The following is a 25,420-nucleotide window of genomic DNA, read 5'->3' as shown; positions in this document are numbered from 1 at the left end:
TGAGCAGAGGAAAATGTCCAAAGGCAATTCAGAGTGTGAGGAAAATAGGCAGATTAAGAGCAGTGACCAGATGCTTGGTCAAAGTGGTGGATGTTAAGGAATGTCTTCAAGGAGAATAGGGAGGTAGAGAGTTTTACGGAGGGCATTCCAGACTCTTGCAGACCCCTTCTCCTTTTGCCCCACTATTGTTAGCTGAAGGTATGTCTACCAATGGTGGGGCAAAGGAAGAGGATGATACGCAAAAGGCTGGAGTAAAAACAATAGAGAGTTTGGGGGACTGCTGTAGGGCTGGAGGAAGTTACGGAGATAGGTTAGGATACAGATTTTAAATTTGAGGCATTGGGAGACCAGGAACCAATGTAGGTTATCGAGGACAGGGGATGACTGAGCAGGATTTTGTACGGGACAGGATATGGGAAGCAGAGTTTTGTATAAGGTGGGGTTTATGGTGGATGGGTGACTGATGAGAACATTAGAGTAATCAAATCTGGAGGTAGCAAAAGTTTATTGCAGCAGATGGGCAGACATACGAGCAGAGTTGAGAGTTGTTTCAGAGCTGGAAGTAGGCATTGCAACTGTGACTGCTGCCTTGATAAGAATATTCAGCAAGGGCATCAGGTGAGTTGTTAACCCTTAACTCCTCTTCAAGAAGCCATCTGGCGTTTACCACTCAGTCTCTGCCTGAGTTAACGATGCCTGAATTTGGCTCGTCAATCTCTCTTACTTCAACCAGTTCGGAGAATATTAGCACCCACATCACTAACTTCCAATCAGGATCCGCACAAGTTACTGAGTGAACGAATTAACCCTTTCTTGACAATTATCAAAGCAGTTTGACAAAGTCATGACAAAATTTGTTAACTTTTGAATCATAGTTAGCAGCATTTAAACAAGTATGAAAACAATTGGATATGGTTAATTGACAAAATAAGTAAGAGGTTACAAAGGTAGCTCAATTATATCACAGTAATTTAGCATTAACTACTTGCTGAATACAATTTTGTAGTTGACATCGGTGTTTGAGATTGATATAAATTGCTGAGATTAATTTAGGATTCGACTGATTGGATAGCTGAAAAGTTAACAGCTTTCAATCGCCAATCTATTGTATCGATTGAAAGAAATAAAAATAGAAAGAACTTGCATTTATATAGCGCCTCTCACAACCTCGACGTCCCAAAGTGCTTCACAGCCAATGAATTAAAGTCTGCATCTTGTAGAGGGTGAACAAAGCAAGGGAATACACAATAAATGGGAGGATACTGAGAGATGTAGAGGAACAGAGGGACTTTGGAGTGCATGTCTGCAGATCCCTGAGGGTAGCAGGACAGGTGGATAAGGTGGTCAAGAAGGCAAACGGGAAACTTGACTTTATTAGCCGAGATATAGAATATAAGAGCAGGGAGGTTATGCTTGAACTGTATAAAACACTAGTTTGGCCACAGCTTGAATACTGTGTACAGTTCTTGTCACCACATTACAGGAAAGATGTGATTGCATTAGTGAGGGTACAAAGGAGATTTACAAGGATGTTGCCAGGACTGGAGAATTTTAGGTATGAGGAAAGATTGGATAGGCTGGGGTTGTTTTCTTTGGAACAGAGGAGGTTGAGGGAAGATTTAATTGAGGTGTATAAAATTGTGAGGGGCCTAGATAGAGTAGAAAGGAAGGTCTTATTTCCCTTAGCAGAGAGGTCAATAACCAGGGGACATAGATTAAAAGTAATCAGTAGAAGGATTAGAGGGGAGCTGAGGAAAAGAAGTTTTCACCAGAGGGTTGGAGGGATCTGGAACACGCTGCCTGAAAGGGTGGTAGATGCAGAAACTCTCATTGCAATTTTTTTGTTTGTAATAATAACCTGGAGACACAGGCAGACAGTCCTGTTCCAATTTTGGCCCATTTCTTTTTTCGCTGGTTGCTGGTGTTGTCGTAAATATTGACGATGCAGATACTGCATACAGTTTGAGTGATGATATCCACATTGACAAATTAATGATTGTGTGGGAGCACTGTAAATTTATTGAATGATAACGTATAGTTGATTGGAGTGAGTCTTGGCTCAGTGGTAGGATTTCCCCCTCTGAGTCAGAAGGCTATAGGTTCAAGCCCCACCCCAGACAGTCCTGAGAAGGAGAGAGTAAATTACTGGGTTGACATCCAGCGGGTTACTTGTATCCGACCAGAGGTCCGGCCTCTGACTTCTGGATTGACATCCAGTGGGGTTCTCACGTCAGAGGGGTGGGAGTAGAGTGGTGAGCCCCCCATCGCATCTAGCTGGTTCTCCTGGCAGATTGTTGCGAGTCAGGCTAATGATCCGTCAGTGTAAAAAGGGACTTAGTTACTGAAACAACCCAGAGCACAATCTACTGAATGTAAAGTAATAGAAAAATGGCCTACCTCATGTACTGTAAAGCTGATTTGTGGATAATAACAGTATAAAATAGTAACCTAGTTAATCAGATGATGAACTACAAAAATAAAAGCCATATAGTTTGTGTCCATTGTCTGAAACTAAAGATGAGATTATGGTCTTATGTATTCCATATAGATGTCACCAGTCTAATATTTATATCATAAGATTTTGTTTACTATCGAAAGAACTTGCATTTCACGACCTCAGGACGTCCCAAAGCGCTTTACAGCCAATGAAGTACTTTTGAAGTGTAGTCACTATTGTAATGTAGGAAATGCAGCAGCTAATTTGCACATCGCAATATAGTGCAGGACACCAGGAGAACTCCACTGCTCTTCTTTGAAGATTTCCATGGGATCTTTTCCATCCATCTCAGAGGGCAGACGAAGCCTCAGTTTAACGTCTCAGCTGAAAGGCAGCACCTCTGACATTGCAGCACTCTCTCATTCTTGCACTGGAGTGTCAGCCTAGATTGCAGGTAGTAAGGGTGCTAAAATTGGCTATTGTGCCCTGGGATAGAAAAAGGAGGAAAAAATAATTTCAGGTTCCGACTCATGTTTAAGTCTCATCCGAAAGACGGTGCAGCGTTCCCCCAGTGCTGCATTGGAGTGTCAGCCCAGGTTATGTGCTGAAGTCTCTCGAGTGGGACTTGAACCCACAACCTTCAGACTCAGAAGTGAGAGTGTTCCCAATGAGCCAAGGCTGACAGATGTATTCATTCATTATATATACAGGTGGTAAGGGTGCTAAAATGGCTTTTGTGCCCTGGGGTAGGAAAAGGTGGGAAAAAAATCAGCAAAAGTGTCAACTCCTACCACCTATTAAGCGACTCCTACTGGAAATTGGATGTCAGATGAGGGGAGGATACACTGGGCTGGATTTTACTGTGAAAATAACAGCGAGGCTAACAATGCTCACCGTTATTCATGTGCAAATCGGACAGCGACTTCCAGCGACCGCACGTGCGCAGATAAACGTGGAATTCCGGAAGTTGCTGTAGGAGATGCGATCCTCCTCCAAAAGCTGCGTGAATGCGGCATCTCATCGTCTGGCTGCCCGTGAACGGCGTGAAGTTCCTGTACTTACCTCATAGATACGGACTAATCTCACCAATGAAAGTTAAGTCAAGTCATTTCATGGGCTCGAATTTAGCAGGCCTGCGGGTTCCCAGCGGGTGGTCCTCCGGGAGCGTCGAAAACGCGAACGGCGAAATTAGTGGGTTGCCCACGCGATCGTAGCAGGCAATCCACTAATAGGAATCAATTACCTGCTCCTCCGGGGTCCACGGCGCTGGCCTGCGCGTCGGGCGGGCTGCGCATGCGCAGTACGATCTGTCAGCTGGAGGCTCTCTAGTTAAAGGGGCAGTCCTCCACTGACAGATGCTGCAACCAATGGGACAAATTGCAGCATGGAGCAGCCCAGGGGGAAGGCTGCTCCCAGTTTAATGATGCCTCACCCCAGGTATCATCAGATGGGGTGAGGAGGAGGGGGAGGACACAGATCTTCCCCCCGGCGGGCGGGAGGAAGCGGCCTGCCTCTGCCACCAAGAAGGCCTGGCTCGAGGTGGCAGAGGGGGTCACCTGCGCCACCAACATATCGCCCACCTGCATACAGTGCAGGAGGCGCTGCAATGACCGCAGTAGGTCAGCCACAGTGAGAACACGAAGTCTTTCCCCGACACTCCGTCTGCCACAACACTGCCCCCACCCCAAATCTCCTTCGGCACCGCCAACACTATTCTGTCACATCACCCTTCATGCCCACTCACACCCCATCCTCATCTTACCTCCACCTACTCACCTCGCCAGTACTCATCCTGCCACTAACACGCGACCCAATCCTCATACAATCTCATGGCTCCATCCCATACTCACCCTCTCGTGCATCTCCCTCACGGCCAGCCTCACTCAACCTGCCACCACCTGTGCTGCAGCCACAGGGCATGCATCACATATGTGCAGTAGGCAGGGTAAGGCAAACGTCTCGTCAGCATGAAGGGGGTGCACAAGGGTGTCTGAGGGTTTGTCATGGGTGTTACCCATATTGAATTTCAGAGCCACAAACAGCACACATTATATTGACACCACCACTGCCATGTCTCCGCGAATCCTGTCCATTGTGTCCAATAATGCCCGCTCCTGGGTATCACTATGAGGACCCACCACTGATGCCACCCATCGTGTTACTGCAGAGTAGGTGCAGGTGTATTTGCAGGGCTCGTCCGCGCAGACAACTGAGAGACATCGGCGGTGTTGCCGGCTGCACCCTGGAAGGATGCGGAGGAGAAGGTGTGGAGGACAGTGGTGACTTTGCCAGCGACAGGTAAGCAGTTGGTGCTGGGGCCAGCCAGGAGCAGCTCAGCATGAAAGAGGCTGCAGATCTCCACGACTACATGTCGAGCGAATCTGCGCCTCCCTGTGCACTGCTGCTTGGAGAGGTCCGGGGAGCTGCGCCTCGGTCTGTGGACCCTGTGGCGAGGGTAGTGCCCTCTGCGACGCGTCTCTCTCTGCGGTAGCCCTCCCTCCTGCTGTGCAGGTGGGTGTGCCGCAGCACCGTGTTGGGGGGCCCCACCTCTCCGAGGCGGACGGCGTGGACTGCGAGGCTGCTGGGGCTGGTCATCCTGTTCGTCCTCCGACGATGTCAACGCACCACCCATCTGGCAGGTGTTGGTGTGAGGGGTTGTGCAGGGTAGGTGGGTGGGTCCTCGGACTGGGGCTGCGGTTTCGTGTCGGTCTGTCCTCTGGCTTGGCGGGGGTTGGTGGAGGGCAGGGGTTGCCCTATGTGACGCGGTGGCCTCCTGCATGGGTGAGGGCTCTCCCCCGTGGAGCGCACCTTGGCACCTGCCACAGGCTGCTGGCTGCAACACGCCTGGTTTGAAGGGTCCTGTTTCCCCCAGTGTGGGAAACTGACTGCTTTGACCGTAAAATCCCACACTTCCTCTTTTGACAGCTGCTTCAGCTCATTAACTGACCACAACGAGCAAGGTAAGTACTCTCAAGTGGAACCCCGCTGGCTTTAATTGCCTGCGGGATTCCCACCAGCGGGGCTTGCGCGCGCAGCCCCGCACGTCAGCGCGGTACCCGGAAGTGGCCGGGATTTCGTCCGAATCCGGTCACGTGATCGGAGATCGGGATTTTCGGGGCCCCCCCGCTGGAAACCCGCAGGTAACCCGACCCTAAAATCGAGCCCCATGTCTCACTACCATTTTAATGGCGTGGTAAGTCTTAATTACTGCCAAACAACCTCTCTGGCACTGAGAATGAACTTTTACACGTGCGGAGTCTCATTCCTTCAGCTTTTAAATAATTTTTTTTTACTTTTTCTTTTATCTCTGTCTCTCAATCCAATCGTTCTTCCCCTCTCTTTATTTTGATGGCTGAACTTGATTTGATATTGAATTCACTATTCTAACTTACACTTCCTGGTTCCGACTCGGAGCTGTTATTAACGATGCTTCAATCTGACTGGGTAAGCAGTTACACAGCTGCTTGCCCTGTTCACACAGGTCCCAGATGCCCTGTAGAGGGCGTGTCCCGCTTTTTGGCTCTCTAATTTCCAGGAACTTGCCGTGCAAAAGCTCATAGAAAGTCGATGGGCAAGGGCAAGTCTAATGAATGGCTACCGCGTTCGTTCACCGTTCACAGCAACATCCGGCCCAATCTCCCTCGTGGTTGATTGTGTTTACAATTATACCTCGGCTCATACTTGAAAAATGTCCACTTGCTTGGGTAACTGAGGAGCTACCAGGTCATGTAGGACCATAGCCCTGAATTAGTCACAGCCTTCAGGAAAGGACACGATAAAGAGGGTACAAATGTTCTCAAACTCTAAAATGCAGTTCTTTATTCTTGAAGGAAAAATACAGTGAGCTTGTGTGCTAATGCACCAAATACATTGCAGTCTCTGTTACTATGGCCCCGATATTTACCGGGAGTCAGGGAGGGAGCGGGGGGCACACATGTTTGAGGCCGGAAATGCCGCCAACGTGGAGGAACTGCCGAGTTTAACGGCAGGACCCGTTTCATTTTTTTTTTACTGCGTTTCCTGCCCGGTAGCCAGCCAGATTGAGCGGCTGGTCGGCTGCTGGGCAGGAAAGCTAGCCGTACAAGGGGGACGGTCCCCAGCAATCGGAAAAGACCAGGGCATAGTGGAGGGGTGGCTCGGAGTGTGAAAAGGAGGGAAAGCTCGGGGCATAGTGGTGGGGGTGGGCAGATCGCAGGGGGTAAGGGGGTAGGCAGATCACGGGAAGGGTCGGAAGTTCGCGGGGTGGGGGGAAATCGGCAGATCACGGCAGGAGATTTGCTTGAGGGGTTGGGGGAAGCACTCCTGCTCCTCCTGGCCCACAAGCAATGATGGAAAAGTACTTAACAGCTGGATCCAGCAGTTTTCGCCACCTTTTATTGGATGGATTTCCCGAGCCCTGAGAACCTGGCCTGCAGCCGTTAAATTCAGATAGAATCATAGAATGGTTACAGCACAGAAGGAGGCCCTTGGGCCCATTGCGCCTATGCCAGCTCTTTGTAAGATCAATCCAGTTAGTATCAATCCGTAGCCCTGAAATTGTTTTTCCCTTCAATCATGTATCCAATTCCTTTTTGAAAGCCACGATTGAATCTGCTTCCACCATCCTTTCAGGCAGCACATTCCGGATCATAACCACTCGCTGCGTAAAAAAGTTTTTCCACATGTCGCCTTTGGTTCTCTTGCCAATCACCTTATATCCATGTCCTCTGGTTCTCAACCCTTCCGCTCTTATGTTCTTATGTTATGTTCCCTCATCCCTGGAACCATTCTAGTAAATCTTTTCTGTCGCATCCTTTCTAAAGTGCGTTTAGTATTGGACACAATATTCCAGTTGTGGCCGAACCAGTGTTTTATGAAAGTTCAACATAACTTCCTTGCTTTTGTACTTTATGCCTCTATTTATAAAGCCCAGGATCCGTATGCTTTTTTAACCGCTTTCTCAACCTGTCACCTTTCCTGCCACCTTCAAAGATTTGTGCACATATAGCCCCAGGATTCTCTGTTCCTGCACCCCTTTTAGAATTGTACCATTTAGTTTATATTGCTTCTCCTCATTCTTGCTGCCAAAATGTATCACTTCGTACTTCTTTGCCTTAAATTTCATCTGCCATGTGTCTGCCCATTCCATCAACCTGTCAATGTCCTCTTGAAGTCTATCACTATCCTCCTCACTGTTCAGTATACTTCCAAGTTTTGTGACATCTGCAAATTTTGAAAAGGTGCCCTGAACACCAAAGTCATTAATATATATCAAAAAAAGCAGTAGTCCTAGTACCAACCCCTGGGGAACACCACAGTATACTTCCCTCCAGTCTGAAAAACAGCCATTCACCACTACTCTCTGTTTCCCATCACTTAGCCAATTTTGTATCCATGCTGCCACTGCCCCTTTTATTCCATGGGCTTACAAGCACTTATGTGGCACTTTATCAACCGCCTTTTGAAAGTCCATATACACAACATCAACCGCATTGCCCGCATCGACACTCTCTGTTACCTCACCAAACAACTAAATCAAGTTAGTTAAACACGATTTGCCTTTAATAAATCCATGCTGGCTTTCCTTTATTAATCCACACTTGTCCAAGTGACTATTAATTTTGTCCTGGATTATCTTTTCTAAACGCTTTCCCACTACCGAGGTTAAACTGACTGGCCGAAAGTTGCTGGGTTTATCTTTATACCCTTTTTTGAGCAAGGGGGTAACATTTGTAATTCTCCAGTCCTCTGGCACCACCCCCATATCTAAGGATGTTTGGAAGATTATGACCAGCACCTCTTCAAGTTCCACCCTTACTTTCCTCGGCAACCTAGGATACATCCTATGTGGACCGGGTGACTTAACTACTTTAAATACAGCCAGCCTTTCTAGTACCTCCTCTTTATCAATTTATAGCCCATCCAGTGTCTCAACTACCTCCTCTTTAACTGATTTCAGCATCATCTTCTTCCATGGTAAAGACAGATGCAAGGAACTCATTTAGTACCTCAGCCTCCATGTGTAGATCCCCTTTTTGGTCCCTAATCAGCCCCACCCCTCCTCTTACTATCCGTTTACGATTTATATATGTATATAGAAGACTTTTGGATTCTTTTTTATGTTAGCCGTCAGTCTATTCTCATACTCTCTCTTTGCCCCTCTTCTTTCCTTTCTCACTTCTCCTCTGTACTTTCTATATTCAGCCTGGTTCTCACTTGTATTATCAACCTGACATCTGTCATACGCCCCCTTTTGTTAATTGTGTCCATGCGATTTATATCAATTAGTGTTAATTGTATTCAGGTGGTGGGTATCAATTGGGGACTCTCTTGTATCTGTGCATGAGAGAGCTGATGTGTGTGAATCTCTGTGAATAAAGGCCTGAAAGCAACTCAAGACCAGGCTCTAGTATTGTATCCTTCACTGCATGGCTATCCACTTTATAACATGGTAGCAGAGGATGGTTGCCTAAAGGTGAAGATTGGAAACGACGATTTTTTTTTGGACATAAAAAATTAAACTTGAAAGCCTAGTGGCCATTATGGAAAATTGCAGAAAGCAAGTTTCAATCGTCGAGGTATGATTTCCCTCCGTTGTTCTCAGAGTTTGAACCGTGTGACCAGTGGAAGAATGAGTTTGATAGGTGGACACGGGTTACTACTCTGCCAAAGAGAAAACAGGCATGATGTGGAGATGCCGGTGATGGACTGGGGTGGATAAATGTAAGGAATCTTACAACACCAGGTTATAGTCCAACAATTTTATTTTAAAATCACAATCTTTCAGAGATTATCTCCTTCGTCAGGTGAGTAGTGAAAACAGGGCATGGTCTTGGCGTTGTCGCTTCCTGAACAAAGTAAAATCAGAAATAAGGTATTTTCTGAGATAGATGCAGATCGTTTGGATAATGATGAAGGTTTCTAATAGAATTTCTGGATCAAACCTACAAGAAAGATGAACTGTTAAGTGCCTGTGAGGCCTAGTCAGCATTTGATAGATTTCGGAAAATGGACGGTCATTCAAAGAAAGAGCATATCATGGACTTGGACAAATTGTACAAAAGGTTAATGAAGTTCACATTGGGAATTCCTGGATCGGTACAAGCGTTTAAATTACTTGATTGTGCTAAGGTGTCTCATATGGACAGGCAACGGGTCCTAACTGGCGTCCAGTTCTCGGAAAAGGAGACTCTGTTGAATGAAATGTCTACTGCCTTAAAAAAAAATCCTAGGGAAACAATCTTTCCCTTCAGCCTTCATGGGACAAATGGGGCTTTCCTCTGTGACACAAAGAATAGAAGATTCGATGATTACCAGTTTTCAAAATATTTCAGATGCTAAACGCAGGCGCCAGACCAGGTTTCAAAATTTTCAAGAGACCGGATGCAGGCATCAATATGACGGGATGGTTAAAGACAGCCAGATTAGTGATGAAAGCAGGTACAGTAAATCCAGCTATAGCAACAGAAGACAAAATTAGGACAGTAATAATGGACAAATGAATCCCAGGAATGCCCAAGGAAAAATCAGTAGTTGCTTTAGATGTGACTTCAAGTATCATTGAGATGAATTGCCCAGAGCGAAAACGCAGGGCCTTTGAAGAAAGTAGTTCTGACGAAGAGGATGAAGATAAGGATGAATATGAACAGATTATACTGGTCACAAGGAGTTTTAGTCCTGTGAAGAATGTATTAGTCGCGGATTCCTTTCATTGTGCAGTGTTCGTGCATGTACATCAACTGTATGCAGGGTAGATTGGTTAAAATGTTATCTTGATTCACTAAGTAGTGAGAATTGAAGCAAGGTTAAGGAATATAAAAGTTCTAAATGTCATAAGAACATAAGAAATAGAGCAGGAGGAGGCTATACGGCCCCTCAAGCCTGCTTCGCCATTCATTCAGATCATGGCTGATCTTCAACCTCAACTTTACTTTCCTGCCTGATCCCTAAGTCCCTTGATTCCCCTAAAGACCAAAAATCTGTGTATCTCAGCCTTGAATATACTCAATGACTCAGCATCCACAGCCCTCTGGGGTAGAGAATTCCAAAGATTCACAATCCTCTGAGTGAAGAAATTTCTCCTCATCTCGGTCTTAAATGGCCGATCCCTTTATCCTGAGAATATGCCCTCTAGTTCTAAACTCTCCAGCCAGGGGAAACAACTTCTGAGCATCTACCCTGTTAAGCCCTCTCAGAATCTTACGTTATGTTTTAATGAGAAAAAGTTTTAGGTTTGGAGATGACAACACCTTGAGGTCACTCAAGAGAATGGTAATTCCACATAAAATAGCAGGAATAAGCCATTTTATAAGTACGGATGTAATCTCTAGTGAGATATCTATGCTTTTGGGTAAACCGTCCATGAAAAAGGCAAAAGTGAAACTTGACGTGGAACACGATGAGACAATCATTTTTGGGAAATTGGTTGATTTGCAGTTTACCCAGTCAGGGCATTATTGTATCCCCTTAATAAAACCTGATGTTTCTCATCAGCATGTTGGACAAGTATTAATGGCATCACGCGATAAAGGTATGAGAGAAAAAACAACAGTCTTAAAGTGAGTTACATGGACAATTTGCCCACCCTACTTGTCAACTTTTAAAAATCCAGCTAAAAGATGCAGGTGTAATTGATGAGAAGTATACAAGGCTCATAGACGAGATTAGTGAAAACTGTGAAATCTGTAATAAGTATAGGCAGACACCCCATGTCCCATTGTAAGTGTTCCATTAGCACGTGACTTAAACGAGGTAGTTGCCATGGATCTAAAGGTATGGGACAAAGACAGAAATGTTTTCATCTTACATTTTATTGACCTGGCTACGAGATTTAGTATTTCTACACTAATATATAGTAAGGAGAAGAAGATTATTCTCGATAAAATTATGGAAAAATGGATAGGGACTGGACTTGGGACAGCAACAAAGTTTTTGACCGATTAATAGAGGTGAATTCGCTAACGTGGAGTTCAGAGATATGTGTGAGAATACGAATATAATAGTCATGAATACTTCAGCTGAGAGCCCTTTCAGCAATGGTCTTTGTGAAAGGAATCATGCTGTGATTGATGGCATGGTGCATAAAATTTTGGCTAATCGAACAGAGTATAAATTGTCAATTGCCCTAGCGTGGGCAGTTCACGCAAAGAATCCTCTTCAGATGGTTGGAGGATATAGTCCTTACGAACTAGTCTTTGGGCGCAATCCCAAATTACCTTCTGTTTTTTGTGATAATCCTCCTGCTTTAGAAGGCACTACAATTAGTGTCATTTTTTCTGAGCATCTAAATGCTATGCATGGAGGGAGACGGGCTTTTATCGAGGCTGAGGCATCAGAAAAAATTCATGAAGCCCTGAGGCATTGTATTCGACCATCTGAGACAGAGTTCAATTCAGGAGAATTGGTATACTATAAAAGAGAGGGTCATAGGGAATGGAAAGTCCCTGGTAAGGTAATAGCTCATGATTGTAAGACATGATGTGGAGATGCCGGTGATGGACTGGGGTGGACAAATGTAAGGAGTCGCACAACAACAGGTTATAGTCAAACAGCTTTATTTGAAATCACAAGCTTTCGGAGCTTTCCTCCTTCGTCAGGTGAAGTTCTGACGAAGGAGCAAAGCTCCGAAAGCTTGTGATTTCAAATAAAGCTGTTGGACTATAACCTGGTGTTGTGCGACTCCTTACGATTGAAAGACAGTAATTGACCAACATGGTAATCAAACTGTTAAGGTTCATTCCTCACGTTTAATTGGAATTAATTATAAAATCTCGGACTCTGAGCAGTTGATAAAAGTAAACGAGACACCTTGTGCCTCAGAAGTTCATGATTTTTTTTGATGAGTTTCAGACTGAGGTAGATCCAGGGCTGGACAGTGGTAATGTCAGTGATCAAGAAACACTTGACGGAGCTATCACGTCCACAGAACAATTACCAAAAGTGGGTACACGGGTGACATATGTGACGGGGACTAATGAATGGAGGGATTCAACAATTTTGGGATGTGCAGGCAAAGCTACTGGTAGGTTTAAATATTGGTTGAATGTTCAGGATGATGCAGCAAGGTCCATGGACTGGCAGAATGGGGTAAAAGAGTGGAGAGTACAAAAGCGGAGTACAAGTAGTGATAGGGAGTCTGGAAGTGAATCTCGTGTCTGAAGACAATCGTGAACTGGAGAAGGAAGAGGGAGATCTCACAGTCGTAGTCCCTAGAGACATAAAAGTGGAAGTAGAAGATATAGCTGGGCTCGGTCAGACAATGAAGCTAAGACCACAGAACAGTCACATAACAGAACTAGAAGCAGAAGTCCTCATGTTTGTGAAGTTTTGATGGCTACCAATAAACTTGAGGATAAATGAGGAAGAGAGGCAAAACAAAGGGAGTGAGATAGTTGGAAAGAATTTAGAGTTTATTCGGAGGTAACAGATAAGGGTCAACCAGCTTTGTCACATAGATGGGTTTGTGCTGAAAAGTACCTTGCAGATGGGACTTATAAGGCTAAAGCGAGGTTGGTAGCTCGGGGTTTTGAAGAGAAACTGGGTGAGACAGATGTTTGAGTGGATTCTCCCACTGCTGGAAAGGTAATCTTAAAAATCTTTTTGGCTCTTTTGGCAACATATTCATGGGAGTGTCGATCAGTTGACATAAAAGCCACATTTCTGCTGGGCGATACTTTTCAGAGAGAAGTGTTTCTAAAACCGTCTAAAGAGGCAGCAGATGTGGAAGGCAAACTGTGGAAACTAAATAAATGTGTTTATAGCTTGAATGATGCTTCCAGGGTATGGTACTTTTTGGTGAGTTCCTGTTTTGCAGAAAATAGGTTGTGTTCAACTAAAATCAGATCCCACCATGTTTTATTGGTACCATAATGGAAAACTATCAGGCATCTTCATGGTACATGTTGATAGTTTCTTATGGTGTGGTACTGCGGAATTTGAGAAGTTCGTCATTGATAAGATTAGATAGAATTTCAAATTGGGAGTTAGGCCTGTGGTGCTTTTAAATATATTGGTTTAGATATTCAGCAGAATGGGTCTGGTATAACTTTAAAGCAGCCGTCCTATTTAGAGAGTGTTACTCCCATCCCAGTGAATCGTATTAGGTCATCACGGAAAGGTGATGTTATATCTAAAGAAAAGACAGAGCAATTATGAAGCTTGATTGGTCAGTTGAACTGGTTGTGCACTCAGACTAGACCAGATGGTAGTTTTGATGTGTTGGAGTTAAGTACCTCAATGAAACACCCCATAGTAGAGAATGTTTTAAGGGCAAATAAAACATGAAAATTAAATATTGATGAATGCATACTTACATTCTCATGCTTAGGTGACCCAAAGAAAATGAAGCTAGTTATCTTTAGCGATGCTTCACATACTAATCTTCCTGATGGGTATTCTAGTGCAGCTGGTTTCATAGTGTTTCTTATGAGTGAGAATGGGAAATGTTGTCCTTTAGCTTGGGAAGCTAAGAAAATAAAAAGGGTTGTTTGAAGTACTTGGGCTGCTGAAACACTGACTCTTGTCAACACAGTGGATATGGGATTCTATTTGGCAAATATTTTGAGTGACATGCTGAACAGTGGGAGTACTGAAGATAGTATACCCATTGAATGTTATATAGACAATCGTTCATTGTGGGATAATGTACATCCTACGAAAAATGTGAGTGAGAAAAGATTACAGATTGACCTCGCTGGCTTGAAACAAATACTGTAGAGAAAGGAAATCTCTAAAATTAAATGGGTGGATTCAAGCCATCAACTGTCGGATTGTTTTACTAAAAGTAATACATGTACGACGAAAGAGATCGAGAAAGTAAGATGAAGCAGAAAAGGGTGTTATAAATTGGATAGTCATGTGGTGAGGGATAGAATATTAGAGCCTGGTCTTAAGTTGCTTCAAAGCCTTTATTCACAGAGATTATTAGGGGTCCTGGAGAAGAGTCGCCTCACAATGTAATACCTTAAAAAGTATAAGTTGTACAGAGTATGGAAATTTTTCATGTTTTTTTTAATTTTTGTTTGTATTGTGTATAAATAAAAAAAATTAAACTTTTTATATGGAGAAGGGAATCTGTAAATTGTGCCCATGTGATTTGTATCAATTAGCGTTAATTGTATTCAGGTGGTGGGTATCAATTAGAGACTCTCTTGTATCGATTTATGGGAGAGCTGACCTAGCAGTGTGGTGTGTGTGAATCTCTGTGAATAAAGGCTTCGAAGCAACTTAAGACCAGGCGCTAATATTCTTTCCCTCACCACATGGCTATCCAATTCATAACACCCTTTTCTGCTTCATCTTACTCTCTCTATCTCTTTCGTCGTCTGGGGAGCTCAGGCTTTGGTTGCCCTACCTTTCCCTCTCGTGGGAATGTACCTCGACTATACCCGAACAATCTCCTCTTTAAAGGCCGCCCATTGTTCGATTACAGTTTCGCCTGCCAACCTTTGATTCCAATTTACCCGGGCCAGATCCGTTCTCAACCCACTGAAATTGGCCCTCCTTCAATTAAGTATTTTTACTCTAGATTGCTCCTTGTCCTTTTTAAGAACTAATCTTCATTCCCCAGAACTAGATCCAGCAATGCCTCCTTCCTCGTTGGAAACATACTAATCAAGAAAGTTGTCCTGAACACACTTCAGAAATTCCTCCTCCTCTTTGCCCTTTATACTATTACAATCCCAGTCTATATTAAGATAGTTGAAATCCCCCATTGTCACTACTCCATAGTTCTTGCACCACTCTGTAATCTCCCTGCAGATTTGCTCCTCTGTATCCTTCCCACTAGTTGGTGGCCTGTAGAATACACCTACGGCCTTTAAAGAGGAGATGGTTCGGGTACAGTCTAGGTACATTCTCACGAGGGGGTAAGGTAAAGCAACTATAAGTTGCATGAATTTCCTCACACAAGGTGACAGCTCCAAACTAACCAAGATCTGTTCACATCTTGAACAATAGAGCTTTTATTGAAGGGTAATAATAGCACCCCAAGTGCAACACAAACATAATTTCAGAACTGCAAACTCCTGTCTTCAGTGAAGTGACAGCAAGGTCGTACTGACATTACTTTCACCACAGTGTGTGATTTTCACCGTACAGTTGCACAAAACAAAAGTTTACTCTTTTCACTCTTAGTGACTCATATGATTCGGTGTAGGGTCCTCACATACTAGAAGCAGTAATAAGGTCACTTGAGAATTTAGCGAGAGTGGGAATTAGGTGAGGAGGGGGAAGGAGGTGTTAACTTTTTTTTAAAAAGTGAAAAAAAACAAAGCAGACTAAAAAGTAATTATCTATAAATAAGTAGGTAATTTAGCCTAGAGAAGTGGCGAGCACCAAGGGAGGAGCCTCAGTTATCAGTACAAAATGGGAGCAGAGTGGAGTTGATAGAAGTGGCGCTGAGCACCAGGGGAGGAGCCCCAGCTATCAGTACAAAGGAGGGAGCGGAACAGAGCCGAGAGAAGAGGGTTTAAACTAATTTGACAGAGGGATGGGCACCAGGGTGTAGCATTGGAAATGAACAACAAGGTACACAAAGGATTGGGAGAGATAGATAGCACTAGAGTAAGAAATAGTACAGTATTAGGTGGGATCAGACTAAGAGAGAATACGAGAAAGTCGAAGATAGGTTTGGAGTGCATGTGTATAAACGCACAAAGTGTGATAAATAAGGTTGATGAGCTGCAGGCGCAAATAGCCACATGAGAATATGATGTAGTGGTGATAACAGAGACCTGGCTCAAAAAAGGACAGGATTGGGTAATAAATATTCCTGGATACAAGGTGTTCAGGAAAGATAGGGAAGAAAAGAAAGGAGGTGGGGTGGCAGTATTGATTAAGTAGAATATTGCAGTGCTGGGGAGAGAGGATGTCCTGGACGGGTCAAGGACAGAATCTATTTGGCTAAAGTTAAGCAACAATAGAGGCACCATTATTGATTTACCTGTGTTTTAAATCATTATGACTGCCTTTAGAGATCCACAAATGCAATCCAAGTTAGATGTATTTGATAGACACACATATTGAGTTGATCTAGATTCTGTGGTATATAGTGGATTCGTTTCTTTAAATTACAGTGGTAATATTCAAAACCAAGTCTAGAATATGCCATGGTATTTTTGTTAACTTCCTCTTATCCCTACAATTACTATTTTACATTTGTTCATTATTGTGTTGTCTTAGTTATTAAATGCACAAAATCATTTCAGTTATTGTTGCCTTAAGTTTGTATCCTTCTGACGTTTCCTTGCAAACATATTGGGCCGGATTTTGCTGTGAGTGGCGAACGTACAGCACTAGCTGTTCGTTGGACTTGCACTTGCCCATCGACTTTCCATGGGGTTTTGCACTACACTGCAAGTTGCTGACAGCGGGAGATCCAAATAGCATGGCGCCCTCTACAGGGCATCTGGGCCCTTTGTGAACGGGGCAAGCAACTGTGTATCTCCTTAACCAATCAAGTTGAAGGATCCTAATTGGTCTTATATCATGATTGTAAACCATCCCACTGACGCCACTTTAGCAACTCAAGACAAACTGTTTTACGTAATGTAGCTAATGACCTCAACCTCCATCTCTGTTTACAAGCTGTTTGTTCCTCTGAGGAATGCATGGCCTTTCTTATTTGAGTACAGCCCCCTTATTTAGCCTTGCACAGCCCTACTAATGTCAGTTTCTTAGCAACCACATCTCTTGATTTGGTGTAAACCACCTTTTGACATTAATGTTGTCTACTCTATGGCCTCCCTGATGTTCTGCTGTGTGAGCTGTCCTTGTTCTCACTGAGGTGCTGAACTTGTGCCCTCTTATTTTCTATGCTTGTTTTAAACCATATTCCTACAATAGGCATCTTGGAGATGGGATTAGAGCCATACATGTGAAAGCAAAGCTTTACACTAAGCAAGAGTAGGAGACTTGCGTGAGGGTGGGCAAAGGTGAACAACAATAATAGGCAGAGACAAAAAAGGGACACATGAAGAAAAAGCGGCACTGAGTAGGTGCTGCACTGTTAGAGGTACCATATTTTGGATGAGACGTTAAACCGAGGCCGTCAGCCCTCTCGTGAACGTACAAGATCCCATAGCACTATTTTGAAGAAGAGCAGGGGAGTTCCACCTGATGTCCTGGCCAACACTTCTCCCTTAACCAACATCACTAATGTGGTGATGCCGGTGATGGACTGGGGTTGACAATTGTAAACAATTTTACAACACCAAGTTATAGTCCAACAATTTTATTTGAAATTCACAAGCTTTCGGAGGCTTCCTCCTTCCTCAGGTGAATGTTGTGGAAATGTTCAGGTGGTTCATTTCCACAACATTCACCTGAGGAAGGAGGAAGCCTCCGAAAGCTTGTGAATTTCAAATAAAATTGTTGGACTATAACTTGGTGTTGTAAAATTGTTTACAATTGTCAACATCACTAAAACAGACGAGCAGGTCATCTCATTGCTGTTTGTGGGACCTTGCTATGTGCAAATTGGCTGCCGTGTTTCTTACATCACGACAGTGACTACACTTCAAAAACTATTTCATTGTGTGGAAAATGTTTTGGGATGTCCTGAGGTCATGAAAGGCATTATCTGAACGCGAGTTCTTCACCTTCTTCTTAATGCCCTTGTTTATATAATCCAAAATTCTATTGGTCTTTTTTTCTGGTTTTATCACACTTTTGGGGAATTATGTAACTGAACCTCCAATGTTATAAGCTCTAAAAGGTATAATAAAAATACATACAATAACAAACAAACCTATAACTATCACATAAGTTAAGGATGTATAGATATTACGGCAGGTTCCATTTAAAAATGATTGTAATTGTAGAATCATAGAATGGTTACAGCACAGAAGGAGGCCATTTGGCCCGTCAAGTTTGTGCCGGCTCTTTGTAAGAGCAATCCAGTTAGTCCCAATGCGCCACGTTTCCTCGTAGCCCTGCAAATTTTTTCCCTTCAAGTATTTATCCAATTTCTTTTTGAAAGCCACGACTGAATCTGCTCCCACCACCCTTTCAGGCAGTGCATTCCAGATTATAACTACTTACTGCGTAAAAAAAAGTTTTTCCTCATGTTGCCTTTGGTTCTTTTGCCCATCACCTTAAATCTGTGTCCTCTGGTTCTCAACCCTTCCGCCAATGGAACAGTTTCTCTTTATTTACTTTATCTAAACCCTTCATGATTTTGAACACTTCTATCAAACCTCCTCTTAACCTTCTCTGCTCTAAAGAGAAGAAAACACAGTAAAATGTATTCCAGACGTAATCTCTTTTTGTACTTATTACTGAATACAACAGATACAATCTAGACAGATTTGTTCGCAGTGTGACTTTTAAAAAAAAATAATCGTTTCAGATTCTGCCTTGCGAAGTAATGTTGTCATAGCTGATGAATATATAACATCTGAAGTATTAGATGTTCTTTTCACAGCAGGCAGGATATTAATCATGTTAGTCACTGTAACCTGATTGTGCTTAACCTCATGTCTTTTAAAAAAAAGTGTTAATCATGTTAGATTAACCTTAACCATTGTAACTTGGAAACAATTATCCTGGCATCTTAAAAAGAAAATCCCATAAAATAAACCCAGTTCTTTGAGTGTGCAGTGATGTATTCACCATGTGATAGTTAATTGCAACAATAGTTATTAGGAAGGGAAAGATTCATTTGTTAATTGTATCCATGTGATTTATATCAATTAGTGTTAATTGCATTCAGGTGGTGCATATCAATTGAGAACTCTCTTGTATCCATTTATAAGAGAGCTGATCTCGGGTGTGGAGTGGGTAATGTGGATCTCTGTGAATAAAGGCTTGGAAGCAAATGAAGATCAAGCTCTAGTATTCTATTCTTCACCACCTGGCTATCCAGTTTATAACAACATTTGTCTGCAATACAAGCCATCTTGGTTTGTAAATTGTCATAGTAATATTTCAGTGAAGAGACTTTCTGCTGTTAATTGGATCTAATGGGGTGTTTGAACTAAAGATCATCAGTAAATAGTTATGAAATAAAAACAGAGAATGCTGGAGAAGCTCATCAAGTCAGGCAGCCTCTGTGGAGAAAGAAACAGAGTTAACGTTTCAGGTCAAAGACCTTTTGTCAGAACTGGAAGATGTTAAAAGAGTTAAAGTTTTTGAGCAAGTAAAGAGCCAGGGGGAGGGGAGGAAAGAACAAAAGGGAAGGTCTCTGATAGGGTGGAGGGCAGGAGTGATTAAATGACAAAAGGGATGATGGTGCAAGGCAAGGAATGTGGTAATGGGACAGGTTAAGAAACAAAAGATTGATCAGGAGTAGCTGTAAATGGCAGCAGCAGAACCATTACCAGCACTAACTGACCGAAAAAATGGGAGAGTGGTTATGATCTGAAGTTATTGAAATCAATGTTGAGTCCGGAAGGTTGTAAAGTGCCTAATCGAAAGATGAGGTGCTGTTCCTTGAGCTTATGTTGAGCTTCATTGGAACAGTGTAAGAGGCCGAGGGCAGAGAGGTCAGAGTAGGAGCGGGAAGGGGAATTAAAATGGCAAGTGACCGGCAGGTCAGGGTTTCGCTTGCGGACAGAGCGGAGGGTTTCGGCAGAGCGATCACACAGTCTGCGTTTGGACTCCCCAATGTAGGGGAGACCGCATTGAGTGCAGCGGATGCAGTACACTAACTTGAAAGAAGTACAAGTAATTCGCTGTTTCACCTGGAAGGAGTGTTTGGGGACCCGGATGGTGGGAAAGGAGGAGGTGAAGGGACAGGTGTTGCATCTCCTGCACTCGCACGGGAAAGTGCAGTGGGGAGGAGAGTGGGTGTTGGTGGTGATGGAAAAATAGAAACATAGAAAAAAGGAGAAGGAGCAGGCCATTCGGCCCTTCAGGCCTGCTCCGCCATTCAATATGATCATGGCTGATCCTCTATCTCAATACCATATTCCTGCTCTCTCCCCATACCCCTTGATGCCTTTTGTGTCTAGAAATCTATCTAGCTCCTTCTTAAATATATTCAGTGACTTGACCTCCACAGCCTTCTGTGGTAGAGAATTCCACAGGTTCACCACCATCTGAGTGAAGAAATTTCTCCTCATCTCAGTCCTAAATGTCCTTCACCCGTATCCTGAGACTGTGACTCCTCGTTCTGGACCCCCCAGCCAGGGGAAACATCCTCCCTGCATCCAGTCTGTCTCGCCCTGTCATAATTTTATACGTTTTCAATGAGATCCCCTCTCATTCTTCTGAACTCGAGTGAATACAGGCCAAGTTGACCCAATCTCTCCTCATATGACAGTCCTGCCATCCCAGGAATCAGTTTGGTTAACCTTCGCTGCACTCCCTCTAAGACAAGTATATCGTTTCTTCGGTAAGGAGACCAAAACTGCACACAACACGTCAGGTGTGGTCTCACCAAGGCCCTGTACAACTGCAGTAAGACATCCTTGCTCCTGTACTCAAATCCTCTTGCAATGAAGGCCAACATACCATTTGCCTTCCTAACTGCTTGCTACACCTGCATGTTTGCTTTCAGTAACTGGTGTACAAGGACACCCAGGTCCCTTTGTACATCAACATTTCCCAATCTATCACCAATTCTATCACTATTGACACTCTTCACCATTGGTGGAAGAGTGGCCCAGGATGTCGCGGAGGGAGTGTCCCTTCCGAATGCTGAAAGGGGAAGATGTATTTTGTGGTGGCATCGCGCTGGAGGTGACGGAAATGGTAGGGGATGATAGGTTGAATGTGGAGGCTGGTGGGGTGCAAGATAAGGACAAGGGGACCCTATCATGGTTCTGGGAGGGAATGGAAGGGGTTAGGGCAGAAGTGCGGGAAATAGGATGGACACGGTCGAGGGCCCTGTCAACTACAGTGGAGAAGGATCCTCGGTTGAGTAAAAAGGAAGACATATCAGAAGCACTGGTGCGGATGGTGATATCGTCAGAACAGATGCGACGGAGAAACTGGGAGAAGGGAATAGAGTCCTTACAGGAAGCGAGGAGGGAGGTAGTGTAATCAAGGTTGCTGTGGTAGTCGTGGGCTTATAGTAGATATTGGTTGAAGCCTATCCCCAGAAATGGAGATAGAGAAGTCGAGGAAGGGAAGAGTTAGAGATGGACCATGTGAAGGTGAGGGAAGGGTGAAAATTGGGAACAAAGTTGATGAATTTTCCAGTGCGGGGCGAGAGCAGGTAACAGCACTGATACAGTTGTCAAAAGAGGTGAGGGAGGGGACCTGAGTAGGTCTCGAACAAGGAATGTTCCACGTATCCCACAGGCATAGCTGGGACCCATATGGACCCTCATAGCGACACCTTTTATTTGGAGGAAGTGAGTGGAGTCGAAGGAGAAGTTGTTCAACGTAAGAACAAGTTCAGCCAGGCAGAGGAGGGTGGTGGTGGATGGGGACTGGTTGGGCCTCCGTTCAAGGAAGAAGTGGAGGGCCCACAAGCTGTCCTGGTGGGGGATGGAGGTGTAGAGGGACTGGACGTCCATGGTGAAAAGGAGACGGTTAGGGCCGGGGAACTGGGAACTGTTAAAGTGGTGGAGAGCGTCAGAAGAGTCGTGGATGTAGGTTGGAAGAGACTGGACAAGGGGAGAAAAAATAGAGTCAAGATAGGAAGAAATAAGTTCCATGGGGCAAGAACAGGCTGAAACGATGGGTCTACCGGGGCTGTCCTGTTTGTGGATCTTGGGAAGGAGGTAGAAGCGGGCAGTGTGGGGTTGGGGAACTATGAGGTTGGAGGTCGTGGAGGGAAGATCTCCAGAGGAGATGAGGTCAGTGATGGTCTGGGAAACTATGGCTTGATGTTCGGTGATGGGGGTCATGGTCCAGGGGGAGGTAGGAGGAGGTGTCAGAAAGTTGGCGTTCAGCCTCTGCAAGGTAGAGGTCTGTTCACCAAACAACAGCAGCACTGCCCTCGTCAACAGGTTTAATGACAATGTCAGGGTTGGACCTGAGAGAACGGAGTGCTATAAGTTTAGAGGCAGGTGGGTTGGAGTGAGTGGGGGGAGTAGAGAAATTGAGATGGCCGATGTCATGCCGGCAGTTCACAACGAAAAGATCAAGAGAGGGTAAGAGGCCAGGGTGAGGGGTCCAGGTGGACCGAGAACACTGAAGGCGGGAGAAAGAGTCCGTTGTGCGGGAGGAAGACACCTGGCCAAAGAAGTGGGCGCGGAGGCGAAGGCAACGGAAGAAGAGCTCAGCATCGTGTCGAGCTTGAAATTCATTGAGGTGGGGGTGTAAGGGGACGAAGCTGAGGCCTTTGCTGAGGACTGATCGTTCAGGGTCAGAGAGTAGGTCAGATGGGGACAGTGAAAACACGACAAAGGGTGAGATTTGAGGGAGGGATGGGGTCAGAAGAAAGCGAAGGGGAAGAAGGATCAAGAGGGGCATTGGTATCTAAGAGTTGTTGAAGCTTGCGGTCTTTGACACCTGAAAGGAAGAAAATAAGTTTTTTGTTAAAGCGCCGGATGAGGCAAAGGATGAAATGGAACTGCGGACCAGGAAAGCTCTGAAGTAGAGTGAGTCGGTGCTGCTGGAGAGAGAGGTCGAGAGTGTGCGTGCGGCAGCGCATGGCGTTGAGCGTGGATCTCAGGAAGCGGCGAGAGCAGTGGTTCGAGGAACGCTGAATATCGTGGAGATATCTGTAATCACGGGTGGATCCGAAACATTAAGGGTGGAATTTAAGTCGGAAACCACGTGGAATAAGTTGGAGCCGTAGACAGTTGCTGAGGAAAGGGATGTGGCTGTGAAAGCGAGTTTTCGAAGAAACCCGATCAAACATGAGAAGGGAAACAGAAAGCAATGAAGGTGAACAAGGTAAAAGAGACAAAGGGAAATCCCGTCGGAGAAAACAGCAGAATTTGGGCAATCCTGGAAGAGAAGCAGCAGTGAATTAAAAACTGAATCAAAAGCAAAATACTGTGGATACTGGAAATCTGAAATAAAAACAGAAAATGCTGGAGAAGCTCAGCAAGTCAGGCAACATCTGTGGAGAAAGAAACAGAGTTAACATTTCAGGTCGATGACCTTTCGTCAGAATTGGAAGATGTCAGTTTTTTAACAGATTTTAAGCAAGTACAGCGCCAGGGAAAGCGGGGGAGGAAAGAACAAAAGTGAAGGTCTGTGATAGCGTAGAGGGCACGAATGATTAAATGACAAAAGGGATGATGGTACATGGCAAGGAAGGTTAAGAAACAAAAGATTGATCAGGAGTAGCTGTAAATGGCAGCAGCAGAACCATTACCAGCACTAGCTGACCCAAAAAATGGGAGAGTGGTTATGACTTGAAGTTATTGAAATCAATGTTGAGTCCGGAAAGTTGTAAAGTGCCTAAACGAAAGATGAGGTGCTGTTCCTTGAGCTTACGTTGAGCTTCATAAATAGTTTTGGACGTTTTTGGTTGTGGCATTAAGAAAGTCAGTAGTTTTATCACTCAATGCCTGGAAAGATTCATTGTATGAAGTGTTGCTTCTTGACCCATGCCTTACTTTGGTCTGGATTTGAAGAAGATTTATACAGTCCTGCCCCGCTCAGCTCCGACCAATGTCTGTGAGGGGACCTAAAACAAGTGTTAAGCCCCTCACATACATATATAAGGGACTTAACCCTTGAAAAATGGCTTGACCGAATTTTGGATTGGATGTTTATCAGGCGTCCTTTGGGGACGCAGGATGTTAGTCCCTAAAATTGGGCCTTGTTGCGCCTGATTTGTGCCCGTAAAACTGACGCAACAAGGTACAAATTCTACTCCATCATGTTTGCTTTTTTTATTGTTTGAAGAGAAAGAAGAACTTTTGTTTTCATCGTGATGTATTTACATGCAATAAGCCGGTAGGCAGGATTTTCCTTCTTGCCTTTGTCAGCATTCTGATGGTAATGGGGTGGGCAGGGGTGGAAAATTGGGTGGGGACCCATGTGGCCGGATACTGTATCATCCAGTACTGCACACATAGAAATATTCCAGTGCCACTTTTGTCTGAGGCTGGATCGACCTGTCCAAATATGGGCAGAGGTACTCTAAAAAGGCAGCAGTGACAGAATGAGGTCAGGTGTCACGTTTTCCATCATTGCAGCCCTAATAGCACTGGACGTCAGAAACACCAGCATTCAGCAGGAATCCAGGAAAGGTGCAATGCCTGGAATAATTCAAATGCCCCAAGAAGAATCCAAAACAGAATGGAGGACAATGGATTGGCAGTTCTATGTCAATAGAATTGGCCAATACATTGGAGTCTGTAAATATATGCAATGTCTGAGGCTGACCCCCCACTCCTTTAAGCCGCCGCAGGCATCTGATTCTTACAGCAGTGACCATTTTCTGGCCACCTACCCCCCCCACCACCAACCTCCCTCAGCAGTGAATTTCTCAGTGCAGGTATGAACTTTGCTGACAAACTGAAATTAGGGCTCACCCCAGGAAGTTCACCAGGTCTGTGGTAGTTCACTTGGACAGATGGGAGTCCCGCAATCACAGCTAAAATTCTTGACTCGTGTTTTTAGGTAACCTGTGTTATTTTGTCATCTTTGTCCGACTCATTTGTTTGCAAACTTCCCCCTCCACCACCCCCCCCCCCCACCATGCCATAATGTGGTCTCCCTCTGAGAATGTGGATTGTTTCCAGTTATCTGAAAAAAAGAAAATATCAGCCATGCAGCAAATGGTCAACAGTTAGAACTGAGACTGCGAAGGTTTGAGCTCCTTGATGGAGACCTTATCTAGTCCACCACAGAACCTGGCATTGTGTGCAGATATCTGATACAAACACCTTAGGCACATAGCTGCTAAACCATTGAAGAAATCTGACAAATCTGAAAGATATGTTAACAACAACGACAACTACTCACATTTATTTATGTAGTAAAACGTCCCAAGGCGCTTCACAGGAGCATTTTCAAACAAAATTTGACATTGAGCCATGTAAGGCGATATTAGGACAGGTGACCAAAAGCTTGGTCAAAGAAGTAGGTTTTGAGGAGAGAGAGGTAACGAGGCGGAGAGGTTTAGGGAGGGAATTCCAGAGCTTGGGGCCG

General features: G+C 44.5%; 1 protein-coding gene across 5 annotated transcripts in view; it reads left to right on the top strand.

Annotated features, from left to right (window-relative positions):
• Positions 1 to 25,420, top strand: part of LOC137328029 (protein kinase C-binding protein NELL1-like) — a 617,180-nt gene that overhangs the window by 308,905 nt on the left and 282,855 nt on the right. The window lies entirely within an intron of this gene.

The sequence above is a fragment of the Heptranchias perlo genome, chromosome 12 (genome assembly GCF_035084215.1).
Source record: "Heptranchias perlo isolate sHepPer1 chromosome 12, sHepPer1.hap1, whole genome shotgun sequence".
In the NCBI taxonomy this organism is placed as follows: Eukaryota; Metazoa; Chordata; class Chondrichthyes; order Hexanchiformes; family Hexanchidae; genus Heptranchias; species Heptranchias perlo.
Note: the sequence above shows the minus strand (reverse complement) of the source record. Positions and strands in the feature narration are given on the sequence as shown.